The following is a 17,730-nucleotide window of genomic DNA, read 5'->3' on the forward strand; positions in this document are numbered from 1 at the left end:
CAGCCACCACCCAAAGCTGAGGAAAACTGCAGAGAAACAGGAAATGGCCGCTCCACTCACATCCGGCCTCCCCTCCCCCTCGGTGCTGTCGACGCAGCTCCCAGGCTCCGGGCGGGGCCGCTCCCGCCCGCTCCGTTCCTGGGTTCCACGGGCTTTCGGGAAAGCTCGGAAGCACTCGGCTCCAGCCGGCGAACGCGCCTCGAAGGGCCGCGGGGCGGGGCGTCCGCCATCTTGGCACGCTAATGCGTCCCGGGCGTGACCAAGTTTAGGTAGGTGTCTGGATCTTCGGGTTACCAGTTCGGGTCTCTGTTAGGGCCCCGTTCTCTCTCCTCCACTCCTGCCAACGCCATGGGGAGATTCTTGAGACCCCTTGTTTTGTGATAACTACAATATGCTATGGCATAAGGCCCTTCTAGAAAATCCTATACAGCTTGTGCTACAATGAGATCCTGTCTCCAATCCGCCCCCCCCCCGCCCCCCGGGATGCAGCCCAGTTAGAATTCCTGCCAGCATGTACAGCCTGGGGTTCCAACCCTAGCCCATCACAAACCTGCCCTAGTGGCACACCTGTAATTCCAGCCCTTGGGAAGTGGATGCAGTAGAATCCTGAAGGGTGATCAACCTCAATCAAGTACATGTGGAGTTCAAGACCCAGCCTGGGCTACACGTCTCAAAGGGAGGGTGGGGGGCTGGATATGTCGCTCAGTTGGTAGAGTGCTTCCCTAGCATGTATGAAGCCCTAGGTTTGATTCCCCACCACAGCGTGAAACAGATGTGATAGTGCACACCAGGAATCCCCCAGCTCTGGTTAGGTGGTAGCAGAAGGATCCCAAGTTTATCCAAGGCCAACCTGAGCTACAGTGAGACTATGTCTTAAAGTGGAGGTGGGGCACTAAATAAACATAAAACTATAAGGAAGAAAAAAAAATCCATGTACCATATCGTTAAAATAAAATAATAAACATGAGGATAAAGGGCAGGCTGCTGATATAACGGGGTAAGGATAATTCATTCACAAATGAGGTGGCCTGTTTGAAGCATTAAAGATACTTTTGGTGTATGTATGTGTGGTGTGTGTGTGTGTGTGTGTGTGTGTGCGCGCGCGGGCGTTTTCATGTGTGGGCATACTTGTGTGTGCACATGTGTGTAGAGGACCAAAGTTGACATCAAATGTATTTGTCAGTTGCTCTCCGCCTTATACATTGAAGCAGGGATCTCTCGATGAACCCAAAACTCTCCAATTCCGGTTAGTCTAGCCAACCAGCTTGCCCTGGAGATCCCATCTTTACCACCTGTGCTCTGGAATTGCAGATGAGTCGTCATGCCCTCCCGTTGTACACACAGGTTCTGGATTGGAACTCTGGTCCTCACACCCGCTGTTCTTCACACTTACATGGTAAGTGCCCTACTCACTGAGCCTAAGAGCACAAACTGCTCTTGCAGATGACTGGTCCCTGCACCCACATCACATGACTTACAGCCATCTGTAACTCCAGCTCCAGGGTGATCTCCAGGAGACCTTTGGCCTCCTCAGACACCTGCATTCACGTGTGCATGTGTCTGTGCATGCGCGCACATGTGAGCACATACATGTAATTTAAAATAAATCCTTTTTTTTTTTTTTAAGAAAAGAAAACCAGACCACGGAGTCCCTCCATCCTAATATCCTAACACTAGAAAGTAAAGAACAAAGAAAACAAACAAGGAAAGCATTTATGGAACTCCTCCAAGGGAATTTCCCAGACCTGGAGGATAAGCCATTCACAGATGGAAAGTGCCCACAGGGAAGGAAAGTTGATCCACTGCACCGTACATACTTGTAAAACTTCAGAGCAGTGTGGACAGATAAGATCCTTCTGGCTTCCCAAGAGAAAACAAAGTCTTAGGGAACAGGAAATGAGAGTGGCTTTGGGTTTCTCAGCAGTTACACTTGAGGGACGATGCCTTCAGAATTCCTCAGGAAGGCCAGCAACAGGGCTCAGTAGGTAAAGGTGCTTGCTGTCTAATGGTGCAAGTTTGGTGGCCTGAGTTCCATCCCTGGAACTCAAGTAAAGGTGGAAGGAGAGAATTGACTCCACACAGTCACCCTCTGACCTTTGCATACACACACACACACACACACACACACACACACACACTGTGGCACATGCATACACATATCGACATACTCACAAAATAAAATGTAAAACTAATATTTTTGTTTCTTTTTTCTTTTTTTTCTTTTTATTATGCTTGTTTGGAGGTTCTAGCAGGGGAGCGCAGCTACTCGTATACCCTTGACCGAAGACCGGTCCTCCTCTATTCGGGGAAGGTCATCCTCTTCGACTGAGCGTGCAGCTTCAGGAGGGACGCATCTGGAGCAGTGAGGGAGGAAGGGGACACCCGCCTAGCCAGCCAGATCAGCCGAATCAACCCTGGCGATCAATGGGGTGACAGATGTCGCAGCCAGATCGCCCTCACATCCTCGTTTTGCTTTGTTTTGAGACAGGATTTCTGTGTGTTGCCTGGCTGTCCTAGAACTTGCTCTATAGACCTGGCCTCGAACTCACAGAGATCCGCCTGTCTCTGCCTCCTGAGTGCTGGGATTAAAGGTGTGCACCACCGCTGCCCAGTATGAAATAATTTTTTTTGATGAATACATTTTTTAAAGAACAATTCTTAAGCTGGATGTGGTGGTTCACACTTTTAATCCCAGCACGTGGGAGGCAGAGACAGGCAAATCTCTGTGAGTTTCAGGCTAGCCTGGTCTACATAGTGAGACCTTGTCTCAAAAAACAAATGAAAATAAATTAATAAATAAAAATTCTTTAAGAAAATTATGTTTAAGCTAGGATCCTCCTTCTGGCCAATTTATTGATCAAGTGGTTGGGTAAAATAAGAATGCCTTCCGACAAGTAAGTCCTCAAAGAAGTTTTACCTCCCACACCATGTTTAAGGAAGCTTCTGGAACATATGCTCTTCTAGGAGGAGGAAATGAACCAAAAAAAAAAAAAAAAAAGTTACGAAAGACAGAAACTTGAGCTCCGGCAGAGCAGAAGGGAGCCCACACTGGGTGCAGGGAAACTTCGCCTTTAACCCACACAAGGTCTGTGCCCATGGCCACTTCCTTCAAATGAACAAGCCCACACTTTTGTTAACCATCTGGGTTCCGATGACAGGCTGTGGATGTGACAATGATGTTCAGGATGAGACAGTAAGGAATGGTCTCAGTACTGTTCCCCACCCCTAATGTTTTATCATAAAAATCTGGGACAGCTGTTGAGATGGCTGTTCACGGGAAGAAGTACTTACTGCCAAGCCTGGTGACCTGCATTGGATCCCCAGGGCTGGATACTGAAAGAAGAGACCCAATTCCTTAAAGTTGTCCTCTGACTTCTGCCTGCATACTGTGGCATGTACACAGTACACACACACACACACACACACACACACACACAAATATAATTTTTAAAAATTAGTGCCGTGTGCTGGCAGATGCCTTTAGTTCCAGCACTTTAGAGGCAGAGGTACACCTGTGAATTTGAGTCCAGCCTGGTTTACATGTGGAGTTGCAAGCTAGCCAGGGCTACATAGTGAGATTCTATCTGAAAAATGAAAAAAACAAACAAAACAAAAAAAAAAGACACCTTAGTGTTTTGTTTGTTTGTTGTTGTTTGAGACAGGGTTTCACTGTGTATCACTGACTGTTCTGGAACTCACATAATACACTTTTTTGTTTCTTGTTTTTGTTTTGTTTTCCAGATAGGATTTCTCTGTGTAGCTTTGGCACCTTTCCTGGAACTCACTCTGTAGACCAGGCTGGCCTCGAACTCACAGAGATCCACCTGGCTCTGCCTCCCAAGTGCTCTGATTAAAGGTGTGTGCCACCACCCAGCCTTGTTTTGGTTATCCCCCCCAACACACACAGGGGGACCAACAATCACCAGCTGCCCAGTTACCAAGAAATTATTATGCTTCCGCAGTCTCTTGATGTTGATTCCGCACGCAGAGCAGTCAAAGTTGCACTTTGTGTGCCACTCATGACAGAAGCCCTTTTTTTGTTTTGGTTTTTTGAGACAGGATCTCACTATGTAGCCTTGGGTAGTCTGGAATTTGCCATATAGACCAGGCTGGCACTGAACTCATAGAGATCTGCTGGCCTCTGTCTCCTGAGTGCTGGGATTTAAGGTACATGCCACCACACCCATCTCATCACGTGTAAGTTTTTTTTAGAAGAATCATTAAAATAAAGGGTTATACGTCTGGAAAGATGGCTTGGAGGTTAAGAGCAGGTACTGTTCTTACAAGGGACTAGAGTTTGAGGCCCAGCACCCACCACCTCTGGTTTGGATCTGATGCCCTCTTCTGGACTCCATGGGTACCAGCAAAGACATGGGCACACACATACATAAAGAAAAATGAAAGAAATGTTTGGTTTTATAAAAGGAGAATTTATAGTAATTAAAGGAATGCCTGTCATTAATGTGAATAGTGATTTAACAGTGCTCTCACAGAATTCAATTCCTGCCCAGGTTCCGTTGGGACAGATGGGTCTCTCTGGTCTGTTTCACTATGACCCCCCCCTTTTTTTCCAAATTAGCTAATTAATCACTTTATTTATTTATTTATTTATTTATTTATTTAGCATACATGCATACCCATGATCCGTGGAGATCAAAGCACTACTTTCTAGAGTTAAGTTTGTTTTTTTGTTTTTCTTTAGGTTTTGTTGTTTTGTTTTGTTTTGTAGACAGTGTCTATGTAACCCTGGCTGTCCTGGAACTCAACATGTAAACCAGACTGGCCTCGAACTCAGAGATCCTCCTACCTCGGCTTCCTGAGTGTTAGGATTAAAGGCATGGGCCACCACTCCTGGCCTCTGAAGCTAGCTCTTGCCTTCCGCCTTGTTAAGACAGGGTTTTCTGTGGCATTGAGCTTCCAGGTGATTCTCCTCACATTGTGCTGTAGGAATGCTGACATTATAGACCTTTCTACAGCATCTGGCTTTTATGTGGGCTGTGGGAATCGAACTTAGGTCACCAGGCTTGGGGAAAAAAGCACTTTATGCTGAGTGATCTCCCAGGCCTACAACTTTAATTCTAAAAAATATGTATTTATTTCATGTGTGTGTGTGTGTGTGTGTGTGTGTGTGTGTGTGTGTGTGTGTGTGTGTCTGAATCTGTGTGTGTACTATATGCATGCAGGAGACCAAGGAGGTTAGAAGACGGCATGTGGGAGCAGGGATGGAGAGATGGCACCGACAGTTTAGAGCACTTGCAGTGGACTATTCCTTTACTCTGTGTAAGTATATGTCGCTGTGATTGGTTTAATAAGGAAGCTGACTGATCAATAGGTGGACAAGATAAGGTTAAGTGGGAGAACCAGACTAAGGACACAGACAGAGTCAGAGGAGTTGCCAGCCAGACACAGAGAGGAAACAAGAGGTGCAAGATGTAAAAGAGGTAACACCATGTGGCAAAATGTAGATTGAGCCAGGGCGATGGTGGCTCATGCCTTTAATCCCAGCACTCGGGAGGCAGAGCCAGGTGGATCTCTGTGAGTTCAAGGCCAGCCTGGTCTAAAGAATGAGATCCAGGACAGGCACCAAAACTACACAGAGAAAACCTGTCTCAAAAAAAAAATAGATTGATATAAATGGGTTAATTTAAACTGTAAGAGCTGGCTGGAGACAAGCCTAAGCTATGGGCCGATCATTTATAATTAATAGTAAGTCTCTGAATGGTTATTTGGAAGCGGCTGTTGAGACACAGAGAAACTCCACCTACAAGTTGTTGCTCTTACAGAGGACCTGGGTTTGATTCCCAGCACCCACATGGTGGCTCACCATCATCCGTAATTCCAGTTCCAGTGCCTTCTTCTGACCTCCATAGGCTCCCGGCACACATGAAGTACAGGTACATAACATATAGGAAAAACACTCATACACATAAAATAAAATCTCTTTTTTAGAGGCTGCTGTAGAAGAGGAGGAGGAAGAAGTTATGAGAATACCTTGAAACTGGAGTTATGGGTGGTTGTGGGTACTGGGAACTCTGCTGCTATAATAAAATACCACATCCTGGGTAATTTATAAATATCAGAAATTTTTTTTTCTCACAGAGGAGGCTATTAACTCCAATATCGAGGTCTCCGCAGAATGATGTGCACACACAAATGCACAAACATATAAAATACATCATGTGTATTGTATAATTAGCACAGTACAGTTATCAAATAATGGGGATGGAGAGATGATCCATAGAGTAAAGGCTTTACCCTGCAAGGGTGAAGATCAGAATTTGGATCCCCAGCATGCAAGTAAATGCCATGGATGCCTAGCAGCTTATCTATAACCCCAGTGCACAGGAGGCAGAGGTGAGGGATCCCTAGAGCAAGCTGGCTAGCTAGGCTAGTTAAATCAGAGGCTTCTGGGTTTAAGGGAGAGATCCTACATCAATACATAAGGTTGTGAGTGGTTGAGGAAGACACCCAATGTCAACTCTGGCCTCCATATATATACATACATGTGCATACATGTGCCCACACACATGCACACATCATACATCAAATCATTGAAACTACCTTATTCCTCATATTTTTTACAGATTCATTCTATTTTTAATTCTATGTATGTGGGTACATGTGAGTATAGGTGTCCTCAGAGTGCAGAAGAGGGCATTAGATCCCCTGAATTGCCTGATGTCACCTGACATGTGTTCTGGGAACCAAACCTGGGTCCTCTTCAGGAACAGTACCCTTAATCACTTAGACATCGCTCCAAATCCTCCCATCTTTGTGGGGGTAGGTAGAGTCTCTCTCTGTAGACCAGGCTGGCCTGGAACTCACAGAGATCCACCTGCCTCTGCCTCTCCAGCCCTGGGATTAAAGGTGGGAACCACCTTGCCTGGTTCACACCTTTCCCATATTTATGGCCCTAGTGAACCCATAATTGAATTGAGAGCACAAGGTTCATGCTCCTCATTTTGCACAGAGGATCAAAGGGCTTACTGACTCAGGGGTGTTCCAGAGATCAATGATGGCAAGTTGGAGCCAGGCTGGTGACATCAGGGGATCCTACTTCAGGAATCTATCAACTGTGCCATGCCTCCATATAAAATGACCATAAGGTCTCAGTAACTATTATGTTTCATTTTATTTTAAATATTTATTTCTTTTTATTGTATGTATATGTGTGTTTTACTTGCATGTATGTCTGTGGACCATGTATGTGTAGGTGCATGCTTGATGCCTGCAGAGCCAGAAAAAGGCTTTAGATCCCCTGGAACTGAAGTTACAAACTGTTGTGAGTCACCAGGTGGGTGCTCCGAACTGAGCCTGTGTCCTCTGCAAGAGCAGGAAGTGCAGCCCAGTGGTAGTGGCGCATGCCTTTAATCCCAGCTCTTGGGAGGCAGAGCCAGGTGGATCCCTGTGAGTTCGAGGCCAGCCTAGTCTACAGAGTGAAATCCAGGACAGGCACCAAAACTAGATAGAGAAACCCTGTCTTGAAAAAAACAACAAAACAAAACAAAACAGCAGAAAGTGCTCCTAACGGCTGAGCCACCTCTCTAGCCCTAGTCTAACTGATTTTAAAACGGGCAAGAGTGTGGATTGGATGGGTCAGTGGATAGAGGCACTTGCTGCCAAATCTGATGGCTTGAGTTTTATCCTGGGGTCCCACACAGTAGGAGGAGAGATCTGACTCCTGGGAGTTCTCTCCTGCCCTGACACGTGCACCGTGATATGAATGTGTCCTACACACACATGATAAATAAATGTAATGAACCATTTTTAAAAAATAGATACTAAAAGATGGAAGTGGGGTGGTGCATGAGGAGGCAGAAGTCCTGGGAGTTCAAAGTCATTCATAGCTACGCGGAGAGTTCAAAAGCAGGCAGGGCATGGTGCTACACACCTTTAATCCCAACATTGGAGAGGCAGAGGCAGGAGGATCTCTGTGAATTCCAGGCCAGCCTGGACTATATAACAAAAACTAAAAATATTTTTAAAAAAGCTAGCCTAGGCTACGTAACACCCCTGTCTCAAGCCACCTCCACCTCTCCATGCACAGGCTGCCCACAACCTTCAGTCCCTACAGCCCACACAGCCAGCTTGACTGACGTACATCTGGACTTTTAGACATGGAAGAAATAAACTTGGAGCTTGATGAAGCCATTGTCATTTTGCATCTGTGTTATTTGTAATCCTTCTGAACCAGTGGAGGGCTTTTTGTGTGTATATGTACATGTACGTTTGTATGTGGCTGTGCGTGTGCATGTGTGTATGGAAGCCGGAGGTCTATGTCAGGTATCTTCCTCAATGATGCTTCACTTTATTTATAAATTTCATGGATTTCTTTATTTTGGGTAGGGTCAGTGAGTGGGTCTGTGGGCATGACCCCTGGGTGGAAGTCCAAAGGTGACTTGCAAGAGTTGGTGCTTGGTGAGATGCAGCCGTCTCTACCTGCTGAGTCACCTTGCCCCTGTTTCCGACCACAGCCCTTTACTTTTTAACACAAGACCTCTCACTCCGCCAGGACACCCCAGGGATCCCCCTACCTCTGCATCCCCACCACAGGGATTACAGGTGTTTTGACATGGGTCCTGGGAATTGGACTCAGGGCCTCATGTTGGTACCGTAAGCCTTTTACCAACTGACCCATCACCAGTCCCAATACCTTTTGGTTGTCCCTGCCCAGCCACGACTTCCCATTTCTTCACAAGACTTCCTCTACCCCATTGTTTCTGGTTATGTGACTCACTGAGTCCCTTTCTTCCCTAATGAGTGAGAAGGCACCAGACAACCGAGATTCTCCTCAGGGATGAGCATGTTTTTCTGGAGTGGCACAGGGACCTCAAGCAGGAGTTAGAATTGGTAATATCAATACCACCCAAGTCTAGCCTTTGAGTCTTCATTATTTTTTAAATTTTGTAAACATTTACTTGTGGGTGCATGCATGCACATGTGTACACACGCACACAAATAAAAATACAATTAAGTTTTTTTGTTTAAGAAAACATTTCCCCAGCCAAGTGGTGGTGGCACATGCCTTTGATCAGGCAGAGGCCGGCAGATCTCTGATTTCGAGGCCAGCCTAGTCTACAGAGTTAGTTCCTAAGAAAAATGAAAAAAACAAAAAACAAAAAAGATAACCTTTCCCAATTTTTTCAGTCTTTCTATGTAGTTCTGGCTGTCCTGGAAATCACTATGTAGATCAGTCTTGCTTCAAACTTACAGAGATCCATCTGCTTCTGTATCCCAAGTGCTGGGACTAAAGGTGTGTACTACCATGACTGTCAGGACTGAACTTTTGAAATGTGGCAACTAGATATGAAGAACTGAATTTTAGACGCTGGACAGGTGACTTTTCAATAGACCACCTGCCTAGAATCCCCCAGTGAGGGGCTGGGGTGTGGCTCAGTGGTAGAACACCTGCCTAGAATCCCCCAGTGAGGGGCTGGGGTGTGGCTCAGTGGTAGAGCACCTGCCTAGAATCCCCTACTGAGAGACTGGAGGTATAGTTCAGTGGTAGAGCACCTGCCTAGACTTCCCTAGTGAGAGGCTAGGGAATAATTCAGTGATAGAGACACACATGCATCATGGCACTTGTGTGTCTGTGAACACACTCACACACATATGCATTTTTATTTTTTTGAAACAGGGTCTGACTATGTAGCCATAGGTGGTCTGGAACTTGATATGTAGGCCTGACTGGCCTTGGACTCATAGAGATCTGCCTCCCAAGTGCTAGAATCAAAGGTATGAACCACCACATCCTGCTTAAAAATTAGTTTTGAATGCACAGTAAAGTGGAAAGAAATCTACAGTGAAGACACATTCCCCCATAAATCTACAACAGGCATTCTAACTATACTTGCTTTATCGTACTTCTATCCATTTACCCATTCACAATTAATCTCTTTTATGTGTATGTGTGTTGGTGCAGGTATAAGTCTGTGAGTATATATGTGTGAGCACACATGTGTGAGTGCATGTGTATAAGTATGCAGATAGTGGTCAGAGGTCAACCTCAAGTGTCATTTCTCAGTAACCATGCACTTTAATTTTATTGCATTTGTGTATGTGTATGTGTTTGCAAAGACACGTGGAAATTATCAAAAGCACCATGGACCTACCATACCAATCCTCGTCTTGGAATGTCTCTGTGTTAAATATATTAAAAGATTTATTTATCTTATTTTATGTGTATAAGTGTTTTGTTTGCATGTATGTATGCACACTATGTGAGTTCCTGGTTTCCATGGAGGTCGGAAGAGAATGTTGGATCCCATAGAACTGAAGTTACATTACGAATGATTGTGAGCCACCAATAAGGGTACTGAGAACCAAACCTGGGTCCTCTACAGTAGTGATGGATGCTCTTAAACAGTGAGCCAACCCCTTAGTTGTTGGTTTTTTAAGATTTAAATTCTGTGTGTGTGTGTGTGTGTGTGTGTGTGTGTATGTGTTTGTGTATGTGTATGTGTTTACATGTGCATGAAAGTACCCAAAGAGGCCAGGAGAGGGCATCAGATCCCCCAGAGCTAGAGTCACAGGCAGTTATGAGCCACCCAAAGTAGGTGCTAGGAACCAAAAAGTTGTTAGCTGCCATGTGGGTGCTGGGAATTGAACCTGGGTCCTCTGGAAGAGCAGTCAGTGCTCTTAACTGCTGAGCCGTGTCTCCAGCCCCATGAGTGGAGTTTTGACAAATAACTACATCTATGTGACAAAAGCTCATCCAGAAATACAACCTAGGGCCAACACAGAAGCCCAATAATGTAAGTTTGAGGCATGGAACCTACAGTGGAAGGTGAGAACTGACTCTCGAAAATTGTTCTCTGATCCCTACACATGCCTCATACACACAATAATAATAAATGAAAAAACATTTAGAAATAAAACAGCAGGTACGTCTTTAATCCCAACATTCAGGAGGTAGAAACAGGTAGATCTCTGTGAATCCGAAGCCAGCTTGGTCTACATAGTGAGTTCCTGGCCAGCCAGGACCACATAACTACACAGTGAGAGCCTATCTCAAAAACAAAACAAGCCGGGCGGTGGTGGCGCACGCCTTTAATCCCAGCACTCGGGAGGCAGAGGCCGGCGGATCTCTGTGAGTTCGAGGCCAGCCTGGGCTACCAAGTGAGTTCCAGGAAAGGCACAAAGCTACACAGAGAAACCCTGTCTCGAAAAAACCAAAAAAAAAAAAAAAAAAAAAAACCAAAAAACAAAAAACAAAACAAAATACCAACCAAGAAGGCTTTTCATCCCTAGCCCTGACCTTTGGGGCTGGAGAGGTGGCTCAGCAGTGAGGAGCACTGGCTGCTCAAACAGAGGAACCGAGTTCCTGTCTCAATACCCACATGGTGGCATACAACTGCCTAGGACTCTAGTTCTAGGGTGTATGACACTGTCTCAAAAAGCAGAACAAAATAAAAACAAAGATAACTGAATAAATATTAAAAAAAAATAAAGATAAAGCTGAGAATTCCTGCAATCCCTGAACTTAAGAGGTAGAGGCAGAAAGATCAACTCAAGGTCAACTCTAGCTACTCAGGGAATCCAAGGCCAGCCTAGATGGCCTGAGACCCTGGCTCCAAAACTAAGCGTAAATAAAAATGTGAAATAAGACTACACAGAATTACCATATATTTCCTAGAAAACAGTTACATTTTGCATTGTTTTTAACTATTTCATCAAAGTCTATATGTTGTTTTTCACTTTTGTGTGCGTACATGTGCATTCATGTGCATTCATGACTGTATGTGTACGGGTGCACAGATGTATGTGAGTGTGTGTGTATTCATGCACACATGCTTGGAGGCCAGAGATTGATGGTCGATGTCTGGTCTTCCACCCCTCCCCTCCCCCTCCTTCTCCTCTTCCTCTTCTTTTTCTTGAGACAGGGTCTTATTATGTAGCCCTGACTGTCCTGAAATTCATTATGTGGACCAGGCTGACCTTGAACTCACAGAGATCTGCCTGCTTCTGTCTCCTGACTGCTATGATTAAAGGTGTGCATCACTATTCCCAGCTGATGTCTCCCTTAAAATTATTCATTGGTTTGTTTATTTATTTATTTGTTTATTTATGTGTGAGTATATGAATGTGGGCATACACATGACACAGCACAGAATGACTTATAGAAATAGGTTCTCTCCTTCCAACCAGTGGGGTCCTGGGGATAGAACTCAGGTCACTGGGTTTGGCTGCAAGCTCCTTTGCAATCTCATAGGCCCCTAGTCTCTTCCTTGATAGCTCTCTGACTCATATATTGACTCAAGGTCTTTGGGTTGAGCCCAGAATTCACAGTATAGTTAGCTAGCTTGCTCCATGAATCACTTGTCTCCACCTCCTGAGTGATGGAATTACAGGTGGATGCTAGGGAATCAACTCAGGTCCTCGGATTTGTTGGCAAGCACCTTACTCACCTGGTCATCTCTGTAGCCCTAAATTCTATACAATTTTTTTTTCCAAAACGAGGTTTCTCTGTGTAGTTTTGGTGCCTGCCCTGGATCTTGCTCTGTAGACCAGGCTGGCCTCAAATTCACAGAGATCCGCCTGGCTCTGCCTCCTGAGTGCTGGGATTAAAGGTGTGAGCCACTGCCACCTGGCTGTAGATGTAACCAACCGTCTTATTAAATAAGAAACACAGAACCAATGCAAAGAAGAAAGCCAAGAGGTCAGAGCTAAGAGCTAAAACCTTACCCTTCCTCCTGCGGTGGTCCTACCTCTCTGAAAAAGAGCTACTTCCTGTGTTAAAGTCCTTATATAGACTTTCAGTTCTGCCTTCTCATTGGTTGTAAACCCAACCACATGACTGCTTCATCACTGCCCGTCTGTATAGACCTCCAGGTCTTCTATGATTGCTATTGAGATTAAAGGCATGTGTCTCCAATGCTGGCTGTATCCCTGAACACACAGAGACTTACCCAGCTCTGCCTATCAAGTGCTGGGATTACAAGCGTACGCCACCACTGCGGCTTTCCTATGGCTTGCTAATAGCTCTGACCCCCGGGCAACTTTATTTATTAACATACAAATAACATTTTAGTACAAAATAAAATATCACCATACCTGGCAATTTTTTTTCCAAGACAGTGTTTCTCTGTGTAGCCCTGGCTGTCCTAGAACTCTCTTTATAGACCAGGTTGGCCTCGAATTCAGAAATCCACTAGCCTCTGCCTCCCAAGTGCTGGGATTAAAGGCATGCTCCACCACACCTGGCGACACATGTCTTTTTAAAAATGTCATCCCTTTCATTCTGACACATTCTAAAAGTGATAATTTGCTCAAAAACGATTTGAAAAAATGTATTGACTGCTGTGCTATGACCATTATTACTATTGATTAATATTGGTAACAAGAACTTTTGGGTTAAAGGAAACTTGATGTTCTGCAGCTCAATATAAGTATTTTAATTATCTCTGGATTTTAAAATTAGATTATATATATATATGGGTATTTGGCCTGGGTGTATATTTATGCACCACATGTATACCTGGGGCCTGTGGAAGCCAGAAGAGGACATCAGATCCCTTAGACCTGGAGTCATGGATAGTTGTGAGTGACCATGTAAGAGCTGTGAACCAAACCCAGACCCTCTGCAAACACAAGTGCTCTTGACTACTGAGCCATCTCTCCAGCTCCATTGGTTTCATATTTTAAATTTTGTTTGATATTATGCACATGTGTGTATGCATGTGCACCATGTAAGCAGGAAGACTCAAATGCCTGTCTAAAGATGGCATCTGGCCACCTCAGGCTGGAGTTACAGGTGCTTGTGAGCCACCTGACATGGGTGCTGAGGGTCATATGTTCTTCTTCAAGAACAGCAAGTGCTCTGAACTGCTGAGTCTTCTCTCCAGCCTGTTGTTGAGCCAGGGTCTTGCTCTGTAAGTACACCATCTGGATTAGACCTACACTCCTGGACTCAAGTCATCTTGCCCAGAGCCTCCCAAGTAACTTGTGCTGCAAGTGTGTAGCCCACACCCAGTTTCTCTTCCTTTCTAAAGTACCAGTTTTTAAAACAAACATGCCATACTCTCAATATTTCTGATTTCCTCATTTGTAATAGTTTTATTAGCTTAGCCCAGTGTTGTGTTGACTTTTCCTAGGAAGATGTGAACATCTATTCATCTCACAGGTCACAGAAAACAAAGAAGTGATCTTCCCTGTTCAGTCTAGCCTAGTCAGTCAGTGGGTTTATTGGGTTACTTACAGGAATGTGGGTGACTTACAATAGCACGGATGACTCAAAGGCTGCTCTGTCATCTAAAAGTTCACCCCAACATGAGTGATGACTCAGGAGAGCTGCATCCCTGAAGCTCACTGAACAACCTAACTTAGCCAACTGGGGAGTCTTTCTACATAGCAATTATTGACTGCTTATATAACTTTGGAGAGAAGCCTTATAAATCCTATAACTTTCTATCTTCCTGAGTCTTGTAAATCATGTGAATTTCCAGAGCTTTGTAAATTGCATGAATTTCCTGAGCTTTGTAAGTTGTATAAATTTTCTGAGCCTTGCAAGTTGGATGAGCTTCTTTCCCTCCTCCAGGAGGGAACACTTCAACTCAGAGGAAGTAAGAACAGAACACCCAGGCTAGCCTGGAACTCCAGGCAATCCTCCTGCCTCAGCCTCCCAAACTCTGGGATGACAGGTGTGAACCACTGTATCCAGCTTTAGAAAAAGTTGGTGACCCACATCTTGGATCATGTGTGCCCATTCTCTCTTCCTGAATCTTTCTCTTCAGGTTGATTACATGTGAATGTAAAAAATACTTTCATAGAGCTGGAGAGGTGGCTCAGCAGTTAAGAATGCTTTCAGCTCTTGCAGAGGACCTTGGTTCAGTTCCCAGCACCCATAGGTAGCTTACAACTGTAAATTACAGTTCCAGGGTGTCTGTGTGATAGCTAAAGAAACTTCATTGAAAGTCAGGCATCCATCTTGGTACACACTAGCTATTTGTCTCTGGCTCCAGTCCCTGGAAGACAAATTCCCAGGAACTCTGATTTCAGGACCCCACCACATTCCAAAATGTACAGCCATGATTATCTACTTGTTCTGATATGACTAACTGCTCTTTTGGCTTTCTATAACTTGTGTATGCAGATACCCAAAGATTGTTCTGGGGCACTTAACTTGATAGAACAGACCAGTTTTTGCTTGCTTGAGTAGGTATCCAAAGTCACCCCCCTTCTCATGGCAATCTCAAATCTGGTTCAGAGATTATTCATCCTGCTAGCAACTAAGCAATAAATCTTTAATTATAATTAGACTGAGTCTATGGTCTTTCCTCATAACATCTGATGCCCTTTCCTAGCCTCTGCAAGTACCAGGCATGAACATGGTGTATATATACACACATAGGCAAACCACTCACATACATAAAACATTTTTTAGTTTAAAATATTTCCATACATGGGGCTGAGGATTTGGCTCAGTGGGTAAAGTGCTTGTCATGCTAGTATGAGGACCTGAGGTTGGATCCCCAGCACCCAGATAAAAGCTGGGCATGGGCAGGGTGTGGTAACACATGCCTTAAATCCCAGCATTAGGGATAGAGACGAAGGCGCACAGTATTTGAGGCCAGCCTGGTCTGTGTAGTGAGTTCTAGCCCAGCCAGGACTACATAGTGAGAGTCTGTCTAAAAAATCAAAACAAAACAAAAACCAATAACAACAACAACAACAACAAAAAGCAACAAAAACCAAGCTAGGCATGGTCATAGACTCTTGTCATTCCAGCACTGGTGAGAGAGAAAAAGGATTCCTGGAGCCCATTGGCCAGACGGCCCGGCCAATTGGTGAGTTCTGGAACCTGGTTCAGCCAGAGACTCTGTCTCAAAAACTGGAAAGTGACTGAGGAAGACACCAGACAGCAAACTGGTCTCCATGCACGGGCACACATGTTCCCTCCCCCAACACAACACATACAACACACACGTACACCAAAAAAGACTAAAAACAGCTTCATGCAGGTATACATACGAGAACAAACAAACAGGATTTTGTTGTTGTTTTGTTTTCTGCAGTATTTGGGACTGAATCCACTGCCTCACTAAAGCTGGGCTGTCAAGGAAAGTTATTTTATTTATCCATTAGTGTCTCTGTGTGTGTGTGTGTGTGTGTGTGTGTGTGTGTGTGTGTGTGTGTGTATGTGTATGTATGTATATGTGGGCATGTGTGTGTGTATATGTGTGTGTGTGTGTGTGTGTGTGTGTGTGTGTGTGTGTGTGTGTGTTGAGCCTGTGGAGGTCAGAGGACAACTTGTATGACTCAGTTCTCTTCTTCTACCAGGTGGGTCCTGGGCATTGAACTCATTGGGCTTGGCTGCAAGTGTCTTTACCTGCTGAGCCATTTCACTGTTCAAGGAACGTAATTTTATAAACAGCTAATCATTAACCATTATTAACAGCACACTGAGTTCATAAATCCACTGAACTTACACTCTAAGGACTCAAGCGCTCTGGGTATAAAAATAGTTACTGTTTTCTGGGTGCCTTCTGTGTGCTTGGAACTGTGCCCAGTGCTGCACCCCTGATCTCATTCATTTCTCACAAACACCTAGAGGCAGGACAGTGGGGGAGGGGATGGGATGAGCATCCACATCCTCTTTTTCTGGAAACAGGTCAGGGGAGCGTAGAGAAGTTGCTGAAGATGGAACCTGGTTTCTCTGGGCTGGCTGTCTTCTGAGGCACAGCTCCAAGAGCAGCAGGGAGGAATGTAAGGAAAGCAGACGGGCTTGTTGATCAGTTATTAATAAGCTTCCCTCCTAGCCTCTTCTTGTCACACTTTGTGCCTGTACAAAAGTACTTTTCACACTGACATAATTCTCTCTCTGTCTCTCTCCCTTCTTCCATAAGGTCTCATGTAACCCAGGCTATCTTTTTTTTTTTTTTTTTTCCCAAGACAGGGTTTCTTTGGAGCTTGTCCTGGAACTCACTGTGTAGACCAGGTTGGCCTCGAACTCACGGAGATCCACCTGTAAAGGCGTGCGCCCCCCCTTACTCCCCCCCACCCCCGGCTAACCCAGGCTATCTTTAAACTTACTGTGTAGCTAAGGATGACCTTGAACTTCTGATCTTCCTGCCTCCATCTGTTGAGGTTATAGGAGTGAGCCACCATGCCCAGTTAATGAGGTGCTGCGGAATCCTGGGCTTCATGCGTGCTAGGCAAGCGCTATCTCAACTGAACTACATCCCCAGCCTTATCTCTCTTATCTCTCAAACTATAAGCTTTTTTGGGGGGTGGAGAGATAGCTCAGTGGATAAAGTGTTTGCTGGCCAAGTGTGAGGATGGAATCAGGAGACCCTGAAGCTGAATAAAAGCTGGGCAGCAGAATTAATTTCAGCCTCAGAAGGCAGAGACAAGGGATTCCTCAGAGCAAGCTGGCTAGCTAGACTAGCGGTACCAGTGAGCCCTGGTGTCACTGAAGATACCGCTTCAAAGAATAAACTGGAAGAGTCATTGAGGAATATTCCTGAGATCAACCTTGGGTTGCTACATGGGTCCAAACCCATGAGATCGCCTACCAACTCCCTCACACATACACACAAAAAGAATATAACAGCGTTAAAAAAAAAATCCTAGCCGGGCAGTGGTGGTGCACGCTTTTAATCCCAGCAGAGCCAGAGGCAGGTGGATCTCTAAGAGTTCGGGCCAGCCTGGTCTACAGAGGGAGATCCAGGATCCCTAGGGCTGTTACACAGAGAAACCCTGTCTCAAAAAAAAAAAAAAAAATCCTGTCTC

The 17,730-nt window shown here is 45.0% G+C and overlaps 1 long non-coding RNA gene and 1 other non-coding gene across 2 annotated transcripts; one reads left to right on the forward strand and one right to left on the reverse strand.

Annotated features, from left to right (window-relative positions):
• The first annotated feature begins 154 nt into the window (after positions 1-154).
• Positions 155-10,589, forward strand: LOC128120417 (uncharacterized). Its single transcript, XR_008221871.1, has 4 exons — positions 155-269; positions 1,312-1,396; positions 2,243-5,280; positions 5,950-10,589. It is a non-coding gene; the product is annotated as an uncharacterized LOC128120417 (long non-coding RNA).
• On the reverse strand, positions 3,900-4,037 carry LOC128121154 (U11 spliceosomal RNA). The gene has a single exon (XR_008222097.1). It is a non-coding gene; the product is annotated as a U11 spliceosomal RNA (small nuclear RNA).
• Positions 10,590-17,730: the final 7,141 nt, after the last annotated feature.

Source organism: Peromyscus californicus, unplaced genomic scaffold, assembly GCF_007827085.1.
Source record: "Peromyscus californicus insignis strain IS unplaced genomic scaffold, ASM782708v3 Scaffold_2__1_contigs__length_46816999, whole genome shotgun sequence".
NCBI classification, from domain to species: Eukaryota; Metazoa; Chordata; class Mammalia; order Rodentia; family Cricetidae; genus Peromyscus; species Peromyscus californicus.